Source organism: Lemur catta, chromosome 1 (assembly GCF_020740605.2).
Source record: "Lemur catta isolate mLemCat1 chromosome 1, mLemCat1.pri, whole genome shotgun sequence".
Lineage (NCBI taxonomy): Eukaryota > Metazoa > Chordata > Mammalia > Primates > Lemuridae > Lemur > Lemur catta.
The window spans coordinates 145,338,202-145,354,795 of NC_059128.1; the positions used below are offsets into that span (position 1 = coordinate 145,338,202).

At 40.4% G+C, this 16,594-nt stretch overlaps 1 protein-coding gene across 25 annotated transcripts in view; it reads left to right on the forward strand.

The window, feature by feature from the left end:
* Positions 1-11,323: 11,323 nt before the first annotated feature.
* LRRFIP2 (LRR binding FLII interacting protein 2) overlaps positions 11,324-16,594 on the forward strand; it is a 109,391-nt gene continuing 104,120 nt past the window's right edge. For 10 of the 25 annotated variants that reach the window (XM_045536923.1, XM_045536904.1, XM_045536932.1 and 7 more), the window contains exons 1-2: positions 11,354-11,611; positions 13,057-13,128. The gene's annotated coding sequence lies outside the window, so the exon portion shown is untranslated. Of the gene's footprint in view, positions 11,612-12,780; positions 12,955-13,056; positions 13,129-16,594 lie in introns of those variants that run through there. The other 15 variants (XM_045536950.1, XM_045536956.1, XM_045536965.1 and 12 more) reach the window with 5 other exon arrangements.

The following is a 16,594-nucleotide window of genomic DNA, read 5'->3' on the forward strand; positions in this document are numbered from 1 at the left end:
CAGGTAGTTCTAGGAGGGCCGGAGCCACATCTGTATGTTTATTTACTCCAAGCATCTAGTACATGATTTTCTTTTTTCTTTTTAGAGACAGGATCTTGCTCTGTCACCCAGGCTGGAGTACAGTGGCACGGTCAAAGCTCACTGCAGCCTTGAACTCCTGGGCTCAATCGGTCCTGCTGCCTTGGCCTCCCAAAATGCTGGGATTATAGATGTGAGCCACTGTGGCTGGCCCAGTACATGATTTTCTAAAAAGGAAAGAATAAATGATATATGCAAGAGAAAAATCTACAATGGTTCTCAGCACTAAGAATCATAATTACATCTAATTTTTAGTCATATCTTTTGCATATTTTGGCTCTGTGGTATTGGTATTTGCCATAGCCCATTTGGGCTGCTATAACAAAATACCATTGACTGGGTGGCTTATAAACAACAGAAATTTGGCCAGGCACAGTGACCTAATCACCTCTTAAATGTACCGCCTCCTAATACCATCACCTTGGGGGTTAGGATTTCAACATATGAGTTTTGGGAGAACACAAACATTCGGACTATAGCAGTATTACAAACCATTTTTCTTTAAAAATTAATTTATCTGATTACAGATGTAGCACTTTCATTTTGGAATATTTAGAAAAGCAAAAAAAAAAATTAAAATCACTGATAATTCCATTCCTTAAGGTTAACATTTGGGTATCTTTTCTAGTATTTTTCTATGTTTGTATAATATTAAACAAAATTGGGGCTGGGTGTGGTGGCTCATGCCTGTAATTCTAGCACTTTGGGAGGCTGAGGCAGGAGGATCACTTAAGGCCAGGAGTTTGAGACCAGCCTGAGTAAGAGTGAGACGGCTGTCTCTAAAAAAAAAAAAGAAAGAAAGAAAAAATCATCCCAGCATGGTAGCTAGCACCTGAAGTCCCAGCTACCACTTGGGAAGCTGAGGCAGGAGGATCACTTGAACCCAGGAGTTTTATGTTGCAGTGAGCTATGATGATGTCACTATACTCTAGCCTGGGTGAAAGAGCAAGACCCTGTCTCAAAAAACAAACAGAAAACAACCCTGCCCCCTTCAATTGGGATCACCTAGAACTGCGGTCCCCAACCCCCAGGCTGCAGACTGGCACTGGATCGTGGCCTGTTAGGAACCAGGCGGCGCATCACTGCCTGAGCTCTGACTGCCGCACACCCCCCATCCCATGGAACAATTGTCTTCCATGAAACTTGGGAACTGGCCACACAGCAGGAGGTGAGCAGTGGGCGAGCAAGCGAGGGAAGCTTCATCCCTATTTATAGCGGATCCCCATTGCTCACATCACCACCTGAGCTCCTCCTCCCCCACCCCGACCCCCTCCGTGAAAAAATTGTCTTCCGTGAAACAGTCCCTGGTGCCAAAAGTTTGGGAACTGCTGATCTAGAACATATTGTTTAATGACCTAATTTTTACATTCGAATATATGGTAAGCATTATCCTAGGTCACCTTCTCGTACAATAGAAATTTTAATGGCTATATTCCATGATTATTTCATTCTCATACGTATTTTTTCAAGTAACCAGACCCAAATCCAATTTCCATAACACAAACTTCTGATGGACAGGACCACAGAGCAGGGATTTTGATCAGGATTGTGCTTGTTGATAGAAGCTGGCTCCTCCACGGCATGCGCAGCTCCAGGACGTGAGATTAACTTCAACAACTATTCATTTAGTTTGGTTTGATTTTCTGCCAGTCTTGTGACCAAACTGAAGCATGTCCTAGAACAGAGAATGTTATGTTTGGTGCCCATGGAAGCGGCAAACTAGAGAAGCCATCCCAATTCCAGGAAAATAGAGTCAACGTTCTCTTTACACCAAAGTAATCCATTTTCTGCAGCAAATTTTGAACTAAAATATTTAAAAAATGTTATATAAGGCAGGTCAGACATCATGTGGGTAAAACAACCTGTTAGTGTAAAAAGGAAAGAAAGCTGAATAGAAAACAGACATATTTGTAGATAATTTTCTTTTCAAGATTCTATCCTGTGTGATTTCCTTCTAGTAGATGATGAACTTAAGCTGATTCATTGTCACTTGTTTCTGCAGTGGTTTCCCAGGCATCTTAGCAGCCACCCTGCCCCCAGGTACTAAGGGCTAGTAAGTATGTTTTAAGCAGACTGACAATAGGAAAGAATTATAAGGACAAGAAACTACCTGCAGTACCAGGTGGGAGTATCCTGAAGAGTGATGTGCTGAAATACTCACCTTTCTAGCTGGTTAACTTTTACACTCATGCATCTACTTTTTGTGACGTTCACCCATCAATGACAACTAAATATATGACAGCTGATGATTCAGGGGAAAAAATGCAGTATTGTGTATGAATTGGAAGAGATTCAAAGTGAGTGCAATGGCATGCATTACTAACTGCCTTTAAAAGCTTAAGGAAGAAACAGTGCTTAGGACTTTGAGTTACTTGGTGTAATAGGTGTTTTTTTTTTTTGAGACAGAGTCTTGCTCTGTTACCCAGGCTAGAGTGCCGTGGCATCAGCCTAGCTCATAGCAACCTCAAACTCCTGGGTTCAAGCAATCCTCCTGCCTCAGCCTCCTGAGTAGCTGGGACTACAGGCATGTCCTGCCTCAGCCTCCCGAGTAGCTGGGACTACAGGCATGTGCCACTATGCCCGGCTAATTTTTTTTTCTATATATATTTTTAGCTGTCCATATAATTTCTTTCTATTTTTAGTAGAGACAGGGTCTTGCTCTTGCTCAGGCTGGTCTCGAACTCCTGACCTCAAGCGATCCTCCTGCCTCAGGCTCCCAGAGTGCTAGGATTACAGGCGTGAGCCACCACACCCAGCCATAGGTATTGTTTTTTGACCATCAGTATTCATTTCCTTATTTTGGTGACAGTACCTCATTCATTTTTTCTTCCGGGTGCCACTCCTCTCGGATAGTCCATGCTCTTTGGGTGAATCAGAGGTAAAGCATGACTCAAATTTGGCCAATCACAGCAGAGAATTTTCCTTGCTACAGTAATTTGTTAAGGCACAGGTCCCCAACCTTTTTGGCACCAGGGACTGGTTTCATGGAAGACAATTTTTCCACAGACTATGGAGAGGGGAATGATTTTGGGATGATTCCAGTGCATTACATTTATTGTGCACTTTATTTCTATTATCATTACATTTTCACTTCCACTCACTGATAGGGTTTTGATATGAGTCTGCAAGAAATTTATTTATTATGGTCTCTGTGCAGTTAAACTTCTCTGCTAATGACAATCTGTATTTGTAGCCGCTCCCCAGCACTAGCATCACCACCTCAGCTCCACTTCAGATCATTATGCATTAGAGTCTCATAAGGAGAATCCCTCGACTGCACAGTCTACAGTAGGGTTTGTACTCCTATGAGAATCTAATGCCACTGCTGATCTGACAGGAGGCAGAGCTCTGGTGGTGATGCAAGCAATGGGGTGGGGAGCAGCTATAAATACAGATGAAGCTTCACTTGCCAGCAGCTCACCTCCTGCTGTGTGGCCTGGTTCCTAACAGGCCACAGACTCGTGCTGGTCTGTGGCCCAGGGGTTGGGGACTGCAGTGTTAAGGCACGGAAAGGTAACTCATATTGGTTCATTGACTCCAGGGGCTACTGGCAAGAATCTCTTTCTTGCTGGACTTGGACTGAGGTGAATGTAGAACTGAAGTGGTTGGGAATTGTCTTACTACCACATGGAGTCTGAGTATAAAGCCAATGTGGAGAAGAGCTGGGCTTTTTTCTTTTTCTTTTTTTTTTTAAAAAAGATTAGTTCTTGCTCTGTTGCCCAGGCTGGATACAGTGGCTATTCACAGGCACTATCATTGCCCAAGAGCCTCAAACTCTTGGGCTCAAGTGATCCTCCTGCCTGAGCCTCCTAAGTAGCTCGGACTACAGGTCTTGGGCCTTTTTCATTGTTATTTTTTGCAGAAGCCTCTTTTTTTGGTCTGACCTGAAATGGGCATTAGTTGCAAAAGACTGAAAATTCTAACTCTACCCTTATTTTCATAGGACAGCCAGAAGGGCCTAAATTAAATATTTATAAGAAAATTGATGCTTTATGAAAACAAAAGCAATGAAAAGTGCTATATTCAAATAGCTTTATTTTATAAACATTGTAAATGTCTTCTAGGGATTTGTCATTGTGGGGTGTATCCAAGAAAATAAATCTTTTCTCAAAAAACATGTAATCTGCTTGGGAAGACAAGATCCACATTAAAAAAAAAAACACAACAGAATACAAACCTCCCTCAGAATGCATGTAAATTGCAGACAGTAATGCATATAAATAATCCAAATGGCAATATAAAATAACTGATAACTATCTACAAACACAAGCAGCCTAGAACAAAAACATGAGCATGGGGCTAAACTCTTGAGTATTTCCATCTAATTCTCAAGGTACTGGTCCTCATATTTCTAATCTTTAGGTGGATTCATACATTTGTATTTTTTACCTGTATATTTCCTCTGAATTACTGACTTATATGTTCAATTACCTATTTGACATCTCTACTTATCTAACGGGCATTTCAAACTCACCTTGTCCAAAAAATGTCTTCCACCAAACCTGCTTTCCTACCCTGCATTCCAAATTTCAGTTGATGGCAACTCCATCCTTCCCTTTGATCAGGTGTAGAACCTTAAGCATATCTTCTACTTTTCTCTTTTTCTGACATCTCAAATCCATTCCATAAGCAAATCTTGCCGGTTCTATTTTCAAAATTTATTTAGAATTCAACCACTTCTTACTACTTCTATTGCTACCGGAATTGTAATAGCCTAACTGGTCTTCCTGCTTCCGCCCTTGTTCCTCTAAATTCTATTCACAGTTTAGCAGCTAAAACAGTCCCCTTGGCCAGGCATGGTGGCTCACCCCTCCCTTTGGGAGCCCTAGGTGGGATGATCCTTTCAGGCCAGGGGTTCAAGTCTAGGCTGGGAAACATAAAGAGACGCCATCTCTACAAAAGGCAAAAAATTAGCCAGGCATGGTGGCTCACGCCTGTAGTCCCAGCTACTTGGAAGGCTGAGGAAAGATTGCTAGAGCCCAGGTGTTTGAGGTTCCAGTGAGCTTTGATAGCACCACCGCACTCTAGCCCTGGCAACAGAGTAAGACCCTGTCTCAATAAATAAATTAAAAAAATTAATAAAACAGGCCCTCTCCATTTTATTAGGAAAATTTGCAAACATACAGCAAAGTTGAAAGAATTTTACAGTGATCACCTGTATACCCACCACTTAGATTCTACCATTAACAGAACAGTCCTTTTTAAAATGACAGATGTGTTGCTCCTCTGCTTAAAACTGTCCAATGACTTAGCTCACTCAAAGAGGAAAAGCCAACTTCTTACCATGGTCCACAGGCCCAGCATGATTTGGTCCTTATTAACATTCTTCCCTCTGTCCATTACTCTTCAGCCTCCCTGTTGCTCCTCAAACATGGTAAGAACACTTTTGCCTTAGGGCCTTTGCACTTGCTGTTCTTTTGCTTGGGATGCTTTTTCTTCAGGTATTTACACGGCTTACCCCTCTTTCTTTAGAACCCCTGATTAGAGGTCTTCTCTAACTCTTCCAAGTATTAAGCTGAACCGCATGACCTTAACATCACAAAAACGGGATTGAACTACATGAACCTAATGTTCTCAGGTCAAAAATAATTATGTATTTTTTATGGTTAGATATGTTTATTTTTACTTCAGCGTATTACAGGGGTACAAATGTTTAGGATACATACATTACCTTTGTCCCACCCAAGTCAGAGCTTCAAGCGCCTGTCCATCTCCCTGAGGGTGCTCACCGTACATATTAGGTGTGAATATACCCATCCCCTCCTCCCCACTCCCACCTGCCCGACACCTGATGAATGTTACTACTATACGTGCACTTAAGTGTTGGTCAGTTAAGTCAGTTAATACCAATTTGATGGTGAGTACGTGTGGTGCTTGTTTTTCCACTCTTGTGATACTTCATGTAGTAGAATGGGCTCCAGCTCTATCCAGGATAATACAAGAGGTGTTTGATCACCATTGTTTTTTGTGGTTGAGTAGAACTCCATGGTATACATATAACACATTTTATTAATCCACTCATGTATCGATGGGCACTTGGGTTGTTTCCACATCTTTGCGATTGTGAATTGTGCTGCTATAAACATTCTAGTGCAGATGTCTTTTTTATAGAATGCCTTTTGTTCCTTTGGGTTGATGCCCAGTGATGGGATCGCTGGATCAAATGGTTGTTCTACTTGTAATTCTTTGAGAAAAATAATTAAAAAACCCCAGTAATTTCATATGGCTCAAGCAAATAAAATAGCAACCCACCCTACCCTTTCATTCTTACCCTATTCCAATATTCTTTATAGCACTACCATCTTATACATTATTGGCATACTGTATGTTAAGATCCTCAAAGATAGGTGATTTCTCTGTTGTCCACTGCTATGTCCTCTTTGTACAGAACAGTATTTGGCCCATAGTAGGTCCTCAAGAAATATTTAAAGAATGAATTCTTCACACTGAAGCCAGAGTGATCTTTTGATAATATAAGTCTCATCATGTCACTCTCACTAAAAACTCTTCAACTGGTTTGCTTTGATTAAACAAAGATTAGAATCCTTACCACAGCCCGTAAGACCCTGAATGGTGGACCCTTAACTTAGCTCTCTAGGCTCATCTCACATTCTCGCTCTCATTTCAGTCCTTGGGCCTCTGCTGGTTCCATTATAAGGTCTACATATGCTCTTTCTTGCTTTTCTCCCACTTTTTTTTTTTTTTTTTTTTGAGGTAGAGTCTTGTGCTGTCACCCTGGGTAGAGTGCAGTAGCGTCATCATAGTTCATTGCAAACCTCAAACTCCACTGTGTTCAGCCCTTTTTTCCTATTTTTGATCTAGGTTACTATGAGGCACTTTTAATTCTTGGCTTAAAGTATCTCTTCCTAGGGAAACCATTTCTGATACCCCAGATTAGGTTGAGTCCCACCTCTTTCATGCCCTAATGGCAGTATATACCCCTTAGTAATACCTGTTAGATTGTAAAGTTATTTTTGAGACTTCTCCCTTATCAGACAGTAAGTTGCATAAGAGAAGGAAACGCAGCTCTCTTTTTGCTTTCCACTGGATCCTTAGCATTTGGAAAGTATCTGGCACATACTAAGAGCTTAATACTTACTTAAAACGTAAAATATATTGCTGGGCACAGTGGCTTATGTATGTAATCCCAGTGTTTTGGGACACCAAGCAGGGAGGATCATGTGAAGCCAAGAGTTTGAAACCCGCCTGGGTGACATAGTGAGACCTCATCTTTACCAAAAAAAAAAAAAAGAAAGAAAAAAAGAAAAAAAGAGAAAAATTAGCCAGGCATGGTGGCTTGTGCCTGTAGTCCCAGCTACTCGAGGCTGAGGCGGGAAGATTGCTTGAGCTGCAGTGAATGATGATCATGCCACTGCACTCCAGCCTGGGCAACATAGCAAGACCTGTCTACCAGGAATTTCCAAAGTTTCTGTATGTGTATATATATAGATACACATACAGAAACATATATTCTGTATGTGTATGTACATATACATACACATACAGAAACTGTGGAATTCGAGCTCCTTAATGCCAAATTCTAGCTCCTCTGTCCCTGTGTTATGAGTGCTTAACTGGGTGCCTGTACATAGCAGGTGAATAGTTTGCTAAATAAGCCATAATATGAAGGATGTTTTATTACTCATTTACAACGAGTATATAATGCAGAAGAGCAATCACTTGATTATCTGTGATTAGGTGTTCATACATAATTGATACCTACACAAAGTCCCAAATTATCCCTTCTCATCAACCTTTCCTCACCACTAAGACTGAAGAAAGTAATTTACATTTTGTTTTTTCCTTCTGTTTATTGTCTGGTGGAGTAAAGGGTGAGCTTCCCTGGCTAGAAGAATCCATGTAGAGCCAGAATTGGCCATAAGTGAGATTTTACACCCTGCCCAAGAGACCACAGCACTCTTGTTTGGATAGTTAGATGTTTAGAAACTTTTTTTTTCCAGTTAAACGAGCAGCCTTGTATTCTTTCTCTTTTTACTTTGATAACAATCTCTGAAAATATTTCAGTGGTCAGAGGATGTATAAAAATACACAAACACAGATTGTATAAATTTACAGGTTTATTAGGGCAGGATGACATGGACCAATATAAGCAGAAAAAGCAAAAACCTTACAAATTAATCACTTTCAATTGTGTTGACCCACAGAATTTTTTAATAAACTTGTAATTGAGAGAAGCATCATGGCAAGCTTATTAACTATTAACATTTGCTAATTTAGGGAAGGGACAAGAGCCAAATCAAATGTAATAGAAATAAGTTATTGCAAAATAACTTTTTGATACAGCAAAACATAAAAAGAAACTAAAAACCTAAAGAAGACAGCAAGATGTTAATTTCCAAGTTTTAATAATGTAAGTTTTCCCCACATAAGATGATACCAATGGGGGAAAATGTGTGATACACAGGATCTCTCTGTACAATATTTGCAACGTTTTCTGAGTCTGTAATTATTTCCAAATAAAAAGTAAAAAAAAAAAAGAAAGAAAGCAAAGATGACAGCAAGAAAAAGTAGTAAATTTAGATAAGGAATTTTTAGACAGAGAACTTAAAACAAATATGCATTGTCAACGACAGTTACGTTGCCAAATTTCCATAAGTTTGTAGGGAGTTAACCAAAATTTAAAAAATGTTTTCAATATGCACACGCACACAGACACTTTCCTAATAAAAATATAAGGCTTTGAAAAGTGGCATCCTATTTTTAATGTTTGAACTAATGATGTTTCCAGTGATGTGTAGAAGTAAAACATAGTATTATGTTTATAAAACACAATCTTGTGAAAACTACAAAAATGAGTATTTGCTCTTAAGAAAGGAAAAATTTTATTTCTTGGCATCATCAAGGAAAAATGTGAAGGATTTGTTATGAAAGGAACAAAAATGTACAAATCCTACCACCTCATCCCTTAAAAGTGTATAAACACTTGCAAAAGTTTCCTGCATCTATTACTACATGCCCAGAGCAGCCGCTAGTCCACACAGACCTGAGGGCATTCACATGTCAGAATATTCCATAAAGATCTGGGAATACATATTTTTGGCAGAAAGAAATCATTTAATGTGCAGGGAAGAACTGCCTATGAAATAATTCAGGGTGATGCATTCAGTCAGGACCCCTCTGTAATGACAAAATATTAGCATCATACATTCTTGGCAGCATTGAAACCACATGACATCATGAACTCTTAAAATAAGTGGAGTCTTTTTTTTGTTGCAAAATAGATGACAAATATTCTATAGAGGGAGAAGTAAACACGGAGAAATTCCAAAACCACTCTACCTTAAAGTATATTTTCATAGTAAAAATTCTAAAACCAATATAAAAATCTGCTGCTGGACACTCCACTTATCTTTCCTTCTTAAAGTACAGCAGTATGATGTAAAGAAAAAGAGAAATTAGGGCCAGACCTGAGTTCAAATTTTGACTCTTCTAGTTATTCGTTTTGTTACTTTAGGCAAGTCACAATCTCTCTGAACCTCAACGTCTTTGTTACTAAAACAGGTATATCTCAATGTTAGTCCTAGTATTGGAAGAAGAAATACATTTAAGTGCCCAGCACAATGCTGTGTAAGTAGTAGGTACTTAATAAGTGTTAGCTCCCTGCCAGTCCATTTTCCCAAAAAGACATTGCAAAATATTTCTGTTTGGCATGAACCAAAACAAGTGGCTAAGGAGTAAAAGGGCAAGAGAATCTAACCCTAATATTATCCACACAATCTTTCCATTAATTATAGAGTTAACATTTAGTAAACATTTGGCTTATCGGTAATATTCAGGTAATGCATTAGTACCTGAATAGATCCTTTTCCTTACAAGTCGGCATTTTGTCTTTGATTTAGCAAAAGATGTCATTAATCCTTTTATTCCGATCATAACATAGCACAATCTTTTGGGAAGATCGAGCTCTTCTTAAGCCAAGATAAACATTATAGTTTTAATTTTTACTCATGGGTCTGAGAAAAATAGTGACATAAAAAGAGAAACAGTGAAAAGTTAAAGAATTTGTCTCTCAAGGCTTATGGATATAATTTTTCCTGTCTCTTGAACCTCCCATATTAGTGCCAGCTCCTATAACCTCTTAAGGGTGATCAAGCTTTCTGAAATTGAAGAGGGAGTGGGCAACACAGAAACAGCTTTCAGAAGGCTTTAGAGAAAGGCTTTTAATATGCCCAGCCCCTATGACCCCAGGACCAGGGCTAGTAACGTGAATTGATTCGTGTGCCAGTTCAAGGCTATACCTGTCTGGTCCCCTCTAATCCGTCTGGCCTAATGGGCTTGGGTAAGTGGACTGGGGTGGGGCTCCAAGTGTAATAATCAGAATACAAGTGTGGGTGTGGTTGATATATGTGAATATGGCTTATTCAGGGGGTTCTGGAACCTAGAGTACCTATACATAAAGTTCTATTTCGTGCCTTATTCGTCAAGAGGCTGCTCAACTATCACTTCCTCCTGGAGGTCTTCTCTAGCCATCCTATTCAGCCAAAGAGGCTCGTCCACAGAATCTTTCTCATCACTCTGTGTTTTCTGCAGAGCCTTAATATAATCTATCATTACCTTGTTTGCTTAAATCCCGCTAGAAGGCAAGGTTTCCAAATGCCTCGAACCTGGTGGGCCTTGATAGATACTTCTATAATAAATGACAGGTATGTTTCTATTTTGTTTTTAACTGACTCTATACTCCTCCCTCCGCCCTCCCTTCCAAGCAATCTTCTCCGGAAATAATTTTAAGATCACACGTTTTCATCTTGAAAATAAGGGTTTTGGCATTTCAACCACACCCACCCTCGTACAGTTCTACAGTCAGAGGACCACCCCAGCCCACTTACCCGGTTTACAGGCGACCAGAACAGGTGCAGCCTTGAACCGGCACACATAACAGTTCATACTACTGGCCCTGGTCCTGGGGTCGGAGGGGCTGCGCAGGAATCGCGGCTCCAGAGGAGTCGCCCCCATAGGCAAGCCCGGGCCTCCGCCCTACCAGCGGCCCAGGCCCCGCCCTAATGGCAGTCGCGCCCCGCCACCCTCCCTTCCGCGCAGCCCCAACGGCTCGCAATGGCGGAGCAGGGAGGCAGGAGCATAGCAGCTTGGGCAGTCTTACCCACCTGCCTGGCGCGCAGCTCGCCGCGGAGCAGCCCTGGGTACTTTGCCCCGCGGGGCTAAAGCCAGGCCCGCGGCGTGCGTCGCTCCCGGGCAGCAGCGGCCACAACTGCTTCCGGTTGAATGGGTCGTTGACCCCTTGGCCCCGCCCCCTCCTTCTCCGCCTCTCCCTGCCGCTCCGGCCGCGGCTCCTCCCGAGGGCCGGTTCCCGCTGTCTGTGCCGCGGCGCCTGGGGCACAGCGGCGTAACTGACCAGCTGGCTGCTGGGTTTGGGAGCTGCCGCGTACATCGGGAAACCGGGACCGAGTCGTCCAGCCGCGCCCCTCGCCCCTTGCCCCGGCGGGCGCCCGGCTGGCGAGCCGCGCTCCGGCCCTTCCCGGGCGGCGACGCAGCCACAGCCCGCGCCCAGACACAGGTAAGGGCCGCTCCTCCCGCTGCCTCGGTGGGAGCGGGGAGCTGGGGGCTCCCTTCCCGGCCTCCGCAGCCGGGTGAGATCCTCGCTGCCTGTGACTCTGGCTGTGGGCCGGGATTCTCTGGGGACTGGCCGGCCCCCAGCGGGCTACCGGGCCAGGGTCGCCCCCTGCCTGCTGCGTTCTCGGGTATCACTCTTGATTTCTAACGCTCATTCTCTCTCCGCGCGGGGGGAAAGTGTTAGTTCCTCCCATTGTAGGAGAAATGTGCAGCTGTCCCTCTGTTTGGGGTGCCCGAGTCTCCTTCTGTTCCTCTCTAGACGCCACACTCAGGTTCTGTCTCGGGACGAGCACCCCAGGGAACGGTGTCAGGCCAGTGGAGGGCGTAACATTTTTATGGGATTTTTGCTTTTTTCCTCCTTGACCCGAACTGAAGCGCGGGTTTAACGGGCGCTTGTTAGGAGGGTCGGGGTTAATACTTCACTGGTGTGGGGCATTACTCATACTCAGATTAAGTTCTATAGCTACAGTCAGGCCTGGCATCCCTATGCTGGGCATGTCCAGCAGGAAGCAGGAGGAGTTAAGGGAACACATTTCTTTTTCTTTCTTAGGGGGGAAAAAGTTCAAGTGTTTGTTTTACTTTTTCCACAGTGGGAGATACAAATATCAGGCTCCTGATTCATGGCTAGGGAAATATTGTATCCTAAACTTAAAATATTTGAAGTTTGTTTTGAGTTTCCATTTAATGATTCAGCATTTCTGCAGTAAACAGAAAAACAGTAGAGTAGGTTAATTGACTAAACAAGGTATATTAGAATAACAGTGGCTATTAATTTTTTATCTTGTCCCGATGGGAAAGAATGTGGATGCAAAATTGGAACAGGAGAAATGGAGAGCAGGGTATGGATGAATAAGTTCTTCATCAGTGTTTAACAGTTTTTTTCAAGATTATATTTTTATTTTGGGGATGAATCTGCATGGAAAGGTGCAATTGTTGGAGAGTGCATTGTTGCAGGTAGAGTTAGTTGGCAAGGACTCTACTTTTGCTGTGTTTTAAAAGTCTTGCAGAGTAACCCTGTTTAACCAACGTCATGCTCTGTTTAGCAGATATTGAGATGATGACCTAGTATTATAATACACTCATGTAGAGTAAGAATTTCGGAAAGTATGATTCATTTGGAAGTTAGGTCACTCACTTGTGAATCATTGATATGAATCTTAAAGTTGAAATAAAGAAAAGCTAAGTTTGTTTCTGCCTATCTTTTGAGATGCCTTTGCTAATAATATAGGAAGTGTTGTATTGTGTTTTATTAAATTTGTTGCTGAACATTTATTGTGATGAAGTATGGTAAGGAAATAAAAGTTTAAGTATTGTAGAATGCTTGGGTTTAGAGCAGTTTGTTAGTTCCTAAGTGATGTGATTTTACTCCCCCTCCTTTTCTTTTGCCAGATGTGGGAAGATAAATGAAGGGGTCTAGAAGTAAAATAAACATCAGTGGAAAGAACAGCTACCATCACTGAGGTATGAAATAGTTCACTGAATGAATTTGCACTGTACAAAATAGTCTTTTGAATGGAAAGCATCACCCGTTTTTGTGATTCTGTCCTTGAAAATGGAGAATGAGACTATACTGAGTTCTTATTTAAGTTCTATTATAGAAGAATGTGTGTACTGAAGTAATTTATTATCGGAGTGGATTCATTTTAAACTAGAAATAACTTCTTATTGCTGAAATGTAATTTGATCATTTTTGGCTTTCAAAATGTTAAAGAAATGACATTGAAATCACTGAGTTCTTGATACTCTTAGCCTTGTTTTTCTTTTCCTTGTTTTGGAATTCAGCTTATTTTACCTTAATTTTCATTTATAAAGTACTTTTAGTTATAAAGTAATGGCAGGCTTATCTTATTGTTCCAGCTTACCAAATTCCTTTAATTCTTTGACTAAATTTTGACATTTTTTAAACTTTAGATATTCATTTTTATATTCAGACTGTTTCCTAGTGTTGCTTTTGATTATTGTCCAGCTAATAGTGACTTAAGAGTTTCAGTTCCCTGTGAACAGAGATTCCCTTTTGGAAAATCCCTTGTGGAAACCACCATAACTGATAGTCTTGATAGGTAAATATGCAAGGAAAACCTTTTTAGGTCAGGATTTAAGCATTTCTGTGATGAAAAAAAAAAGTGATACGGAGACCATATTAATATTTGGCAAAGTATGTCTCTCTCTCTCAAAACAAAAATAAATCCTTACTAGAAATGAATTTAGCAAGAGAGAGAGTGATTTCTTGCAAAGCTCTTTCTGAATTGTTTACTCTGCTCCTAGTGTGAGAAGGAACAGAGTTGATGATGTATGGAAAAAATAATTCTTGCAGCATGCTAGGAATGTTGATGAGGATCATTTAAGAGGAAATAAAACTCTGTCCTTACCTTAGGAGCACTATCCATTGCACCTGCAAAATAGAGGCCATTTCATTCCCTTTTTCTTTTAGGTAGTTGCTTTCTCTGTGGAGAATATGAGTAAAGAGGTAGTTCCTTAACCAGAAAAATATACTGCAATAAAAAAAATATATTGCAAATGAATTTCATAAGGCATTTAAAAACATTTGAGTGTCAGGTGATTAATTTTATTTGTGATGGTAAGAGTAGAAGTATTGTGGTTTGAAGACTTGTGGTGTCATATTATAAACCATTTATATTTGGTAGTAGTTAAATGGCTACATCTTGCAGTAGGTTGATTCAGAATTTTATGACCAATATAAATTAAAAACATTGTATATAGTTTAAATTCTTGCCCTGCTGGAGTCTGCTACTATGTTATTAGTCACACAAGAAATGAATAGCCCACCTCTTCTCTTCTTTTATCTTCTACATCCTAGTGTATTCATTATAAAATAAACCTCTGTGAAGTTTGACGTCCAGAAATCCTTTTGCAGACAAACCAGAGTGCTATTGATGAATTAATTTCTCAAGGCAGAAAGTGGGTATAGATTGTCTTTGTTCTGCAAAGTGCTTGTGAACAGAACAAGGGAGATTAAAAAAATTTTTTTTTATCATCTCCCCCACTCTGAAAAGAGGTTTAAATTTTAGTTTTTATGTATTACAGGTCCCTCCTGTAATACAGGAGGCCAGGAGAAAGTTCAGGATTCTTTGCTTTTTTGAAATGAGAGAAACTAAAGAAAAAAGTAAGTGCTGAGGGGCTAAAGTATGATGAAGTTGAAACTCGTGAGTGGCAGTTTCCCTGGCTGGAGCCCAGGGTCTATTTTGAGACCTTGTCAAAGCTTGCCTGACAGAACCTACCACATAACTGTAATCTAGTCTGGCCCTGCTGCAAGTCAGGAAGACCTAAGGTTTAGGAAAAGTGGCAACCACAGAAGGGGGAATTATAAAGGACATTTGCCTTCAGAAGATTAAGGCTAAGTTTTAGGGTAAAAATCTACTTAGCCTTTATATCCTAGGCTCCAAGCTTTTATTTTTTTATTTTTTTTAATACAATTTTATAAATAAATTCTTCTTTCTTTTTATTTTTCTGCACATTTGCTATTGAAGGCTCCAAGCTTTTGTCATCATCTCCCCTTCCCTTCTTCCTTCCCTCCTCCTGCCCCTTCTCCTCATACTTCATGATTAAGGAAAACTAAGGAGGGAAAATGTTCACAGGGAAGAGTATTGGATTATACCAGCATTGATGTTGTGTTCTTCTTGTATGAGAATGTTTGCCAAGAATCAGCCAAATGTTTTACAACAGGGAAAAAACATTATCATTACTGGCATAGGGAGGCCCTTAGTTGAAATGGCAGTCCATTTCAGAGACCTTCATACGTGTCACTGGGATCAAAAGGACTCTTGGAATGGTGGACTGTTTTAGAGGATTATTCTGAGTTCAAACAGATAAATTAGCTTCTTTCCAAATTCTCATTCTGTTTTTCCCATAGAACTGTATAGTATCATGAAGTTACATCTTTAAACTCTTAGTTATTACCAGATGCTATCTCCCACTGTAGTTGTCTCCCAGTACTGTGTGTATCTTAGGAAAACCTTGATGTTTTCTGTACTCAGTGGAGGAAACACTTGAGTTTAAAGTTCTTTAACTGATGTCACTTCTTAGGGTAGAAAGCTGTTAAATAACTTAGTGCTCCCTCCACCCTTTGACCAAAGTTCATGTCACTGTATTTAACTGCAACTTTGTATTACAGTCAAGGGTGTTTGAAGAATTCTGCATACAGACTTAATTTATAGATGCAGGCTTGCGGTTGGTTTCCTTTCTTTTGCTTTAGATTAGGTTGTGACTCCAGGAAATTTAGTTTTTCCTTACCCTCAGAAATCAGATTGTTAGCATTTTCTGATGATGGTGATGATGATGATGTATTTAGGATTCATTGTGAGGAGAAAAAATAAACTGTAATGGTTTTCTTTCTTCTTTACTGGTTTATTCCTATTCTTCTATCCCTTTCCTGTCTCAGCTTCCCCCTCCTCTTAAGAAACAATATAAAACAAAACAAACAAACAAAAACCAGAAAGAAAAGCAAGGTGCAAGGGTGGAACAGAGCAGAGGAAGAGAAGGTGGTAAAGAGGTTGGGAAAAGACTTGGAGTGCCTATCAGGGTGCTTTTAGTTTCTCAGAAGTAGAGTATTAAAATCCCTCTCAAAGAATCATAGTTCAACTTTTTCTATTGTTTTCAATATGAACTTGGTATATCTTAGTGTTCCTTCATTAGGAACATAAAATTTTTAACTAGTTTTGATATAACAGATACCTTTACTGCTTTAGGAAACAAATTTATTTTAAGTTACTTGTTCTGAGCATTTTGTTACTCTTTCTACACTCCCACTTTCTTAAGTAGAAATATTTTAATAGCTAGGAACAGTCTTTCGGCTTTCTGTTTTCCTTATGCAGAGGATTAGGATGTTAAAATATGTATTTGCCTATTAAATGGTTTAGATCACTTAGGTATAACAACAAACTGAATACGTATTGTTGCTCTTTTTAAA